Consider the following 12,572-nt stretch of genomic DNA (forward strand, 5'->3'; position numbering starts at 1 on the left):
TATATATATATATATATATATATATATATGTATATATATATATATATATATATATATATACTCATATATATATGTATATATATATATATATATATATATATATATATATACACAATACGCATATATATACACATTTATATGTGTGCATATATATATATATATACATATATATATGAGTATATATATATATGTATATATATATATATATATATATATATATATATATATATATATATTAGTATGTATATATATATACTATGTATATATATATACTGTATAAATATATATGTACATAGCAGAGGGAGGTGACTTTAGCAAAACTAAATCAGTAAGTGATACTTCCCTGAAATCTGGGTCTCTAACCCTACATCAGATGCAAGAGCAAATAACCTGGTGTCAGCAGATTCCCTTCACATGACACAAACATTAAAGATTCTTTAATAGTAATGTACTGCATAATCATCAAATTTAATAATTTAAATTAGAGACTCTGTGCCTCAAGTGCAGTAAGAAAAGGCACTGAAGGTCCAGAGTTGAGAGCGTAACTATAGGATGGAGAAATGGACCTCCCATCCAAGCTTACCTAGTTACAAATATTCCATAGCGGCCCAGGAGCTTCACTTTATGGAGCAAGTCCAAAGACATTTATTTTTTGGAGATGGTTGTATTAATAGGTTCCAGATTTGGTTTATGTCTATAATATATATTTATTTATATATATATATATATATATATATATATATATATATATATATATATATATATATATATATAAAAATATATATATATTTTTAAATGTCTGATTTCTAGCTCAACTTTCAGATGTTATGTGCCACTTTTTATTCTTCATCAATTGCTAATACTAGATTGAAGCCTTCAACGTTTCTGTTGGGTTGAGCATGCATTGCGTTTCCTATGACCTGTCCAGTTTTTGCTCCTCTGTGTGTTGTTATTCTGTAGTTCTAGAGATTATTCATACCTACAGTACGTCTATTTCTATTTTGATAAATTCATCAACGTCCATAACATGGAGATGTACCACGCGGCAAACCAACAGCCAACGCTCTTAGCTATTAACATACTGAACCACTCGGACTCAAAGGGGCCTTAATGAAGGGATCCCTGGAGAAGGGTGCACTGTATTTATTAATAGTTGCAACCCACCTAGTGAATTTAGTGCATCTTCTTTGTGGCGTGTGCCTTGCTAGAAAGGTTACAGTTACAGACCCGAGTAGCATTTCTGGTTTACAAAATACCAGCATTTTAAATTAATTACACGCGTGGTTGTGGTCCCACCCTGTCCCACCTTGGCTCCTCCTAGCTCTACTCTTTTCGGCAGAACTGATTCAAACTGGTGTAAAATCTCCAAAAATCACAACATTTTGCAACATTTCAAAGATATTATGCCAGTAATAGATTTGATGAACAAGAATTTAAATGGGTTGTACCACAAGGAAAGTTCATTTTTTTTTTATTAAAACCACATTTTTATTTATTTTTTTGCAATGGTAGAATACGGTACAGAATGAAGAAAGTAGGGATCAACAAATAAAAATAACAAATGACAAAGTCTCTACAGTTTATCAAGCAAATATCTATCACTGTCATCAAATTTGCCCCTTCCCCTTCTTCGTCAGTGTATATTTCCATTGTTCAGTCTCCGCTGCCCCCCTTCAACTCAACCTTTCTTCATAACTTGTAACAAACATTACTTCTAAACACTATCCCTCCCATCCCCCCTATCCTCCATGCGACACGACCCAGAATTTAGCCAACTATACGTTCAGCTTGCCTAGGGACCCCGACAGATCTTCCTTCATTTACCATTCCGTGGACACAAATGTAGACATTATTTGTAATATTTCTTCTCTTGAACATATAACGCTTATAAACTTTCTACATTTACTAAAATATTTTGCTGTCATCCCGTCTTTGCATCTCTCCACCACCACCTTCTCCACCATAAGCATTTTTTTCAATTGATTAGCCAGTTCTTCTTTCGTTGGTGTTTCCTTCACCAGCCACTTCTGAAGAATTGCCCTTTTGCTTATCATTGCTATATCATGGAAAAGATTCGGTAACTTGTCTCCCCCTTTCTCTCCCTCCTCTCGATGCTGATAGTGAAATACCCAAACCATTGGATCCATCTCCACGTTTCTGTTCCAGATTTTCCTCACTACGCCCTGGACTTGCTTCCAAAATCTTTCAATCCTCCCTCACCGCCATAACCCATGATATAGGTCTGTTTTTTCTATTCCACATTTTGGACAACTCATCAGTTTGTCTGGATGTCTTGCATTCAATATGTTGAATCCTTAGATAGCTCTATGTATGATCCTGAATTGAGTGTCCCTTAAGTTGTCATTCACAATCTTCTTCCTCATCACCATCCAACCTTTCAAAATCTTCTTCTCCCCCCCCTCTTGATCTCTCAACTGCCTTGCCCACCCTTCCAAAAAATTTTCTGATATGTTAGGTACTAACACTTTTCTCATATTCCCATAGAGACTTGAAATATTTGTGGCATTGATATCCCTTAATAGAAAGTTCATTTTAATCAATAGAACTTGCAATAAAAATAAGCTCCACAATTGGATACGCTCAGATAATCTAATAAACGAGCTCCTGATATGTGCTGAGTAATGGTTCTGACCGTGCAGGAACATGGCCTAAATATACAACATCTCCTGGGCAGGCGAGGAAGCAAAAGAGAGTATAGAGACAGGACAGTATGGGATTGCAGCTGATTCTTTCTGTGAGGTAAAACATTTCCCTACCTATTTTACCTCACAGAAAGCAGCAGTTGAACCAGAATATTGATATAAAACACTTTCAAATATAATAACTTTTTGCACAACACATAGTTGGTCAAAAATATTGTGCCTTTTGGCATTATCCTTCCAATTTTGACCAGCTCCATCAAAGTGGACGGAACTGGGGTTGAACAGGGTGTGGTGAAGCTTGACCAATTAATTTATTCCCTATAATGATTTTGGTGCATCTTACTGCTGTACAGCCATCATTAAGACTGGTGTATGAAACGCCAGTCTTAAAGGGAATCTGTCACCAGTTTTTTTGTTAACCCATCTGAGAGCAGTAGGAGCAGAACAATGTGCTGCAATAATAGCAAAGTTGCGCTGTGTTACCAGCACAGAACGCCATGGCTGTTCGTTTGTTCCTTGCTACATTTGTCCCATCCCTGCAGATCATTAATAGTTATGTTTTTCATATAATAAAAAAAAAACACGAATAACTGAAAATAAATGGTAAAATGTATGTTTTATGTTTGTTACTTTATACATCATTTAGACTAGTATATATATTATATTGTGTATACATAATATATTATATATTGTGTACGCCTACAACACTGTGTGTCAGTAATCTTGTGGGTCAGCCATCTTTTAAAGATTTAAATAGAAATTCGGCATTGCAGAGATAAATGTCTAACTTCCCCTTGGAACTACATCCATCTATAAAGTTGTATCAAAGATCATGAAGTAGGTTTTCCTTCTGTCCTAGGTAAACCGAGATGTCGTGATGAGCTGACAGTCAGTTCTGCATTACTTGTGTATGGACTAATGTGATTATACCATGGGACCGCCTCCTTGGCAATCTCTACTAATGCTCAGGCGCTAAACGTGATCCAAAATATCTGGTATTTGACGAAGCGCTAGATACATCAACACTTACACAGAAGTAGAGAAAGCAAGTTGCTTGTTTCACGAGCACTTTGCAATTGTAATGGTTAATAATGTTAAGAGAAGCCGTTTAATGTTCACATAGAGCAATTTTACCAACTGCAGCTCAGTCACACTCGAGAGAGCTGAGATTAGCCTAAAGCAGCAGCTCTGCTGATCTGGGGATCAGATCCCACCAAATTACATATTCATAACCAATCCTAAAGTTAAGCAATAGTGTAAAACCTGGAATCCCCCTTTAAATGTTTTGTTAACATCAACTTGTGGCATTAGTAGACATTAAAGGGGTTGTCCACTACTAGGACAAACATTTCAGATTCCATATGTTTCCCCCAGGTAAAATAATAAAGTCTATACTCACCTCCTGTACCAGCCCCATTCCAGTAATGCCGCCTTCTTGGGGCTTACGTGGGGTTGTGATATCATGTGAGCCCTGCATCCAATCAGCTCTGGCTTCTATCTTTCCGCCTTCGGACCAAACGAGTTAATCAACAGGAAGTGCTACGGCTGCCCTCACTTCCTGTTGATTGGTCGTTTGGTCCAAAGGCAGGAAGACAGAAGCTAGCGCTGATTGGACACACTCGTGTGATATCACAACGCCATGTGAGTCCCGGGAATGCGAACCACAGCACCACTGGAACGGCGCTGGTATGGAGGTGAGTATAGGCATTATTATTTTCCCTGGCGGAAACATTTGGAATCAGAAGGGGTTATCCTAGTAGTGGACAACCCCTTTAAACTGTTGAGCTGCTTCTTTAATCCTTTATGATGGTCCTATAGGCCCTGAACCACTCTAGTATGGGTTCCATAAAGCTAATTTTATACTCTTACTAACTGCTGCAGCTACTATAAATCTTTTTCTAGGTATAAATAATATCAAATGATTAGCTCTAGTACATTTTTGTTATTGGCATATAATTCTTCAGCTTTTATAGAGTAGCAGATAACATAGCATTGCTGTATTTCTCTGTCCAAATCTTCTCTTTCTGTAAATTTCTGTACCAATGTCATACATTTTAGCATTTTGCTTTTGGCTTTGAGCTCTGTCCGGGCTCAAGCACATCCTGGTCTCTGTCGTCTTTGTCTCATGGCATCAAGATTTTTACTTCATTTTTGTGTCTGCATTGCACCTGCTCCCAATCGTTATGCGAAGTTCTTATTTCTTGAGTGTTTACTCCTGTGCTTCTTGCTTTCCATCCACCGGGCAATTGTCATGAAGATCTTGAGTTCTTTGTGCTCAAGGGCAGCGACTTGTCCTTTTCCGTGGTTTAACTTTTAGATATTATCTTGTGTTTTGTTTATGAACTCTAATTCTTTCACATTTAGCTTATACGGTTAGAAAGTTGGAGGCAGACGGATTGGTATAGAATCTGACTAAGTTTGTTTGCCACCTTTTTCCTAGAGAAGCGTAGGTTTGCAGAGGAACTATAGAGTTAAAATGGTTGGACGCTTTAATAAAGCAAAATTGCATCATATATTTATGTTATATGTATTGCAACAATAGAATAACTAGTTTCAGGGGTAGCCCTTTACTCGGTCCACATCTTAAAGGGGTGGTCCACTATTGAGCATAGTGGTAACATTGATGTAAAGCTCATAAAGAAGGCTTTTCTCAAATACCTTGTGTAATCAATTCTGCCTCTGAGCACCGCTATTGCGGTCCACTCATCCCCATCACGTGACCCCGCCCCCCAGGCTCAGTGAGCTCTGAAATCCAGTGATGTCATGTCAACTTCCAGTTAACCCAACATCACCGCGACCTGCCCTAGTCTCCCTGAGTGACTAGGCTGTGGGCAGAGATTCACCACTCGTCACAGCCCAGCATCTTGCGTGCACTCTCCTTCGCTACAGAGCACCGCAGGCAGGAGCGATGTTGGGCTGTGACAAGCAGTAACTCCTCCCACAGCCCAGTCATTCAGGGATATGGGCCGCCTCGGTGATGTCGGGTCAACTGGAAGTTGACGTGACATTACCGGGCAGAGATTCACCACTCGTCACAGCCCAGCATCTCGCGTGCGCTCTCCTTCGCTACAGAGCACCGCAAGCAGGAGCGATGTTGGGCTGTGACAAGCAGTAAAACTCCTCCCACAGCCCAGTCATTCAGGGATATGGGCCGCCTCGGTGATGTCGGGACAACTGGAAGTTGACGTGACATTACCGGATCTCAGTGGTTACGGAGCCTGGGGGTCACGTGATGAGGATGAGCAGACCGCAATAGTGCCGCTCAAAGGCACAATTGACTACACAAAGTATTTGAGAAAAGCCGTCTTTTTGATCTTTACATCAATGTGGCCACTATGCTGAGTAATGGACCACCTCCTTAACACTATGCCTGTTATTTCTATTTTTTTTCCTATATTCTGGCTGAAAATATAAGGAGTTTGCATCAGTCTACGTGATACTTTTTGTAACAATAAAATAACTAATCTGCAACCTCTGATATAAAAAGCTAGCCTATAAATATTTACACCATTCTTGCAATGCTTATCCTGTATAAATTCATGAAAGCATATTTAATGGATACCCCCCTTCTAGTTTAACTTTTTGCTTTACTGAGCAGCCGGGAGATTAAGGTAAAAATCAGTGTCAGCATTCATTGACGGCATTTGCACATATTGACAGGTCTAAAATTTTCTTTAATTCATACAACCTTTTAGAAAGGAACAGCAATCATTTATGTTAGTGATATAACCTGTAGGAGGAAAACTATGCAAATTGCAGTTGCTAAATACCTTAAAAGTTAATTTTAAAGTTCATTTTTCTGTATAGCTCTTGCAATAATATGTTCCACAATTGGATGTGTTTGTAAAAAAAAATGTTCCCGTGCTGAAATAATCTTATATATGTATCCCTGCTATGTACTGTGTAATGGCCGTGTCTGACCGTACGGATACATGGTCCAATCATACCACATCTCTTGGGCAGGGGAGGACGCAAAAGAGTATACAGACATTACAGCATGGGATCAAAGCTGATTGTTTTTATGAGGTAAAATATTTCCCTGCTTGTTTTTAAAGAATGTTTTACCTCAAAGAAGAATTATTTGTGATCCCTGCTGTAATGTCTGTATACTCTCTTTTTTTCATTCTCCCAGGCCAGGAGCTATAGTATGATCAAACTGTGTCCCGGTACGGTCAGACACAGTCATTGCACAGTACACATTTAGAGGATTATCTTATAAAATGAAGAAACTGGGAAAGTGAAGGAACTGGTAGCTCATGTTGTCTTCACATCCATCCTCCCAGTGGATGGCATGGAACAAGGAGATTGAACAGGATTCTACAAGTGAACAACTGGCTATGTCAATAATACCATCAGCAACGTTTTGGTTTTCTTGACCATGGCGTGAATTACCTTCATGATGGGCTCCTTGCTATAAATGGGTTGCATCTTATGAAAACACATATTTGGTAGACGCCTTGCTACGCTCATCAAGAGAGCTTTAAACTAGGGCAATATGGGATGGGAAATACACAGCCAGGAAATCAATAATGAAATTTTTGATAACCCCACTATTAGAAGTGGAAATAAAGAACAAAGACAAAAAATTAGGAATGAAAATAGTGGAGCAAGAGAAACCAACTACAAACTAAAATGTGTCTATACAACTCCACTAAGCATGGGAAACAAATGAGGGGAATTGTAGCTACTAACACAGGAAGAGAGATATGATGTCATAGGGGTACTTTGCACACTACGACATCGCAGCTGCGATGTCGGTGGGGTCAAATCGAAAGTGACGCACATCCGGCGTCGTTGTCGACATCGGAGTATGTGAATCCTTTTTACTACGATTAACGAGCGCAAAAGTGTCGGAATTGTATGATCGGTGTAGTGTCTGGCATTTCCATAATATCGCTGCAGCGACAGGTACAATATTGTTCCTTGTTCCTGCAGTAGCACACATCGCTGTGTATGAAGCGAGGAACAGCTCCTTACCGACGTCCCGGCTGCAATGAGGAAGGAAGGAGGTGGGCGGGATGTTTACGTCCCGCTCATCTCCGCCCCTTTGCTTCTATTGGCTGCCTGCCGTGTGACGTCGCTGTGACGCCGCACGACTCGCCCCCTTAGGAAGGAGGCGGGTCACCGGCCAGAGCGACGTTGCAGAGCAGGTAAGTGCATGTGAAGCGATAATTTTCGCTACGGCAGCTATCACAAGATATCGCATGTGCGACGGGGGCGGGGACTAAAGCGCTCGGCATCGCTACAATCGGCTTGCGATGTCATAGTGTGAAAAGTACCCCATAGGCATCACTGAAACTTGATGGGATGATACACATGATTGGAATAATCCACATGAAGAGAAAAATGTGCTGGGAATCCGTGGTGGCAATAACATTTAACTTTTAATAATTATTTTTAAAAATTGTTCATCATACCGGCATTGTCAATATCAACTTCATAGATGGATACATGTGAAAACAACGTGTTTCGGCAGCGATGCCTTCTTCGGGTCTTACATGATTAGACTACAAAACTTGAAGGCTACATCGTATTTATAAGAAGCAAGCTTACCAAGAGGGGAGGAGGTGTTGCATTGCAATCTTAGGAAAGCATAGTATTTCCACAGAAATCCAAGCTTCAGATTATGGTAGCTCTCTAGAAACTGTTTTGGTAAGAATACAAGGAGAGAAGAACAGAAAAGACACTATCGTAAGTGTTTATTATAGTCGACCTGGACAGAGTGAAGATATGGATGAACTTTTTTTTTACATCAGATGTCTTTCTTCTCACAAAAGTATGAAATAGTGATCAATGGAGATTTTAACTATCCAAATATTTGTTGGGAGGCTCTCTCAACCAACAATAATGGGTTGAGAACATTCTTATCTTCTCTCGCTGACATCTTCATCTTTTTTTAAAAGGTAGGAGAGAGATCAAGAGGATCTGCCAACTTGGACCTAATTCTGACCAACAAGGAGGAAATGGTTGAGGAGGTAAAGGTGACTTAAAATTGAGCTCATGCTATCCTCTAGTTTTGGATTACAAGAGAAGGAAGATATGCAAGGACTCAGACTTTAAGGTTGGACTTCGGAACAGCAGATTTCAATGGACACAGAAAGAGGGTAGGAAAGGTCCAATGACTGAATGTTCTAAAGGACAGAAATGTCCAAGAAGGATGGGAAATTTTGCTAAATGAAATTCTCACTACACAATCAGTAAAAAAAATACTAAAAGAACTAAGAATTGGAAGCATTTAAAGAGTCCAGGATGGATGAACCCAGAACTTAAACACTTGCTAAAAAGGAAAAAAAATGTATACAAAATGAAAATTGTGGGGCATCTCTAAAGAAAAAGATAATGCTGTCTGCATGGACTGCAGAGCAAGCATTAAAAGAGCTAAAGCCAGTAATGAAGTGAGGCTTGCAAGGGAGACCAAAAGCAATAAAACAAGATTTTTGCGGGTACGTCAAACGCAAAAGAAAAGGCAAACATGTTACATGATTTTTACAGGAATAAGAGGGTAAACTGGTTGAAAATAGTAAGAACCTATAAAGATGTGAGTGAACCAGCCAATTGGCCACTCAGTACTAAGGCCGGTTTTTATGGCTGACTTTGTTCCCTTGTAGGGGCAATTTACTGTGGTATTGCAGCCATGCTGCCTTCCTGTGAGCTATAGTACTGGGAATATGGCTTTTTAGTTTGGGCCCTGTAACACCCTTCTGGTGTGTGTTTTTGTGGATTCACCACAGTGTTTGGGTCGGTCCTTTGGCTGACTCTGTTTCCTTGTAAAGGTATAGTACTGTAGTAATGCAGCCACTCCGCCCTTTTCTCTGATTATAACACTGGGAATATGGCCTCCTAGTGCAGCCCTGTGGAAAAAATGTTATATTTTGACACTTGTGTCAGTTTCTGCCTTTCCTTCATATGTATGGTCGAGATCCTGCTTCTCCCCGGTTTGGGACTGTAGGCATTTGGAAACATTGTTGTGGTTATACCACCTGATCCATTCAGGATTTGCTTTTTATTATTATGTTTTCATCTTGTAAGATTATATCCTGGTAATATCACAGACACATGTATTCTTTGTTTCCTCTGTTATATGCCACTTTTTGTAGTAATAGGATTGTGGCTCCCATACATTCAGTCTTGAATGAAGAAAAAAAGCTTTGTTTAGCTTGAAATTTAATATAGTTCCACCTTATTGGTGTTCTTTGGGACACTCTTCATTTACTTAAAGACTATTGGCTCTTCAAAGAAACTTGGACAGCACCCTTTTTGGTGCACTTTCTTCCCGATACATGACCATTATGCACTTATGCTATTTATTGCTTGTATATTTTGGTTTACCTGAGGTTAATTGTATGTGTCCTCATCATTGTCTGTTTTATGTGTTTGTCTTTTAACAAATTTTTCAATAAAGATTATATACTTTTATATTGGCTGGTTCACTCACATCTTTATAGGTTCTTACTGCTTAAATGAGTGTAGCTATCTTTACTTTTTGGTCATTCAATTGGTTCTTTTGGTTGAAAATAGTGTTGAGAAGGCCAAAGTTTTAAATTCCTATTTTGCATTTGTATTCTCCAAGAAGGCAAATGTAACATCAACTGTACTATCGAAGGGTGAAATAATCCAGACTAACTATAAACAGGGAGATGTAGAGGGAACACTTAGCTAATTTAAGTGATTTTAAATCTCCCAAGCCAGATACATTACATCCTAGGGTACTGATAGATCCAGCAGAGGAAATTGTAGAACCACCAGCCAGAATCCTGGAGAACAGAAAAAGTCCTAGAAGATTGGAGAAGGTAAAATGTTGACGCTATCTTCAAAAAAGGAAGGAAGATGAAGCCAGTAAATTACAGGCCTGAGAGTTTCTATACCAGGAAAGATCTATGAACAAAATGATTAAACAGCATACGGTAATTACCCAGAAATGAAATTAAAATAATATCTACAGTATGGGAGGCATAGAACTAAGCAACAGAATGTGTGAAAAAGACTTTGGTATACTAATAGATCACAGACTACACATGAGTCAACAGTGTGTAGCAGCAGCAATAAAGGCTAACACAGTTCTGGGATGTATTAATAGAAACATAGAGTCTGGATCACGGGAAGTAATTATCAACCTCAGCGCCTCTTTGGCCTGTAGTCATCTGGAATACTGTGTCCAGTTCTGGGCACTGCATTTTTAAAAAGACATTGAAAAACTGGAGCAAGTTCAGAGAAAAGCTATAAGGATGGTAGGCGGACCGCAAACTATGTCCTACAAGGAACGGTATAAGGATCTGGGTATGTTGAGCTTGCAAAAAAGAATTCTAAGAGGAGGCTTAATAGCTGTCTACAACTATCTGAAGTGATGTCACAGTGTAGTGGGATCAACCCTATTCTCATTTGCACATGGAAACACGAGAATCAATGATATGAAACGGAAAGGGAGAACATATAGATTAGATATTAGAAAAATCTTTTTTGACAGTGAGGGTGACCAGTGAGTGGAACAGGCTGTCACAAGAGGTGGTGAGTTCTCCTTTATCCCCTTCACCCCAGGCAATTTTGTTTTTTTTCCCCTTCTTCCAAAATCCGTAACGTTAATATTTTTCCATCAATCTTTCCATATGATGACTTGTTTTTTGCAGGACGAGTTGTACTTTTAAGAGAAACCACAAGTTCTACCATATAGTGTACTGGAGAACAGCAAAAAAAATACAAGTGCGGAAAAATTGCAAAAAAAGTGCAATTGCACAATTGTTTTGGGGGGTATTTTATTCACCATGTTTACTATACGGTAAAGCTGATGTGTCAGTGTGATGCTTCAGGTCAGTATTTGTTCATAGACACCAAACATGTATAGATTTACTTTTATCTAAGGAGTTAAAAAAAAATTCACGAGCTTGTCCAAAAAAAGTGGCACACATTTTTCGCAACCTATTTTACTAGTACCCCTAGGGGGCTATAAGGATCAGCAGTCTGATCGCTCATTCATTTCTGCTGATTAGAGCAGCTCTTCTCTGATCAGTAGAAATGCAGCATTCCTGTTAGAGCTAGTGCTCTGTCAGCTGTAACAGGAACTACGTAATGATAGCGACAGGAGTCATCACATGACCTGTCTCTACCATGGCAATTATCAGCTTCCGTGATCACGTCATGGGGCCTCCGATGGCGGCAGGGAACGATGATTTCCCCACCGCAGCCATTTAAAATGTGACAGCGCGATTTAAGGGGTTAACAGGCATGGGTGGATTGCGGAACCACACCACGTGTCTGATGGCCGCACATGTCTGCTGTACAAATCAGCAGACATGTGCAGTGATCACCCCTTTATGATGTAGGACATACCATTACGTCCTAGGTCGTGAAGGGGTTAACTGAAGTCTTCAAACACAGGCTAGACAGACATCTCTGTGTGATGGTTTAGCAGAGGGTTGGACATGATGACCCTGAAGGTCCTTTCCAACTCTAACATTCTATGATTCAGCACAGGAACATTTTTTTTAAACCCATCCATTTGGGGAACTTATTATCATTCCAAGATCTATTGATAAAAGTTAACATGGTTCGTAACTTTAACAGGAAATCCAAGTAATGTATCAAATGCCATGTCATATACTGATATACTGTACAAATTCATGAGGGTAGCATAGAATTATTTTCCAAAATACAGAGACTACAGACGTCCCAAACCATGAGCATTGCAAAACCTCTGACGCTTTTCTTGTAGAAAATAAATGGATCACCGTCTATTCTTTTGTCTATTGCCCCGGTCCAGCTGCCACAGAAAACCTAAATGTATGCAGGAAAAGGGCAGCGCAATTTTTTTTGCTCAACGTAAAATAATAAACCTTGGTTTAGGAAGTTTTTGAAAGTATTCTCAAAATTTTACATGTCACTTGACATTTATATTAAGATGTCTCTAGTTATTCC

General features: G+C 39.3%; 1 protein-coding gene across 1 annotated transcript in view; it reads left to right on the forward strand.

The window, feature by feature from the left end:
• HCN1 (hyperpolarization activated cyclic nucleotide gated potassium channel 1) overlaps positions 1 to 12,572 on the forward strand; it is a 599,929-nt gene that overhangs the window by 552,443 nt on the left and 34,914 nt on the right. The gene's annotated exons all lie outside the window — the stretch shown is intronic.

This window comes from Anomaloglossus baeobatrachus, chromosome 1 (genome assembly GCF_048569485.1).
Source record: "Anomaloglossus baeobatrachus isolate aAnoBae1 chromosome 1, aAnoBae1.hap1, whole genome shotgun sequence".
In the NCBI taxonomy this organism is placed as follows: Eukaryota; Metazoa; Chordata; class Amphibia; order Anura; family Aromobatidae; genus Anomaloglossus; species Anomaloglossus baeobatrachus.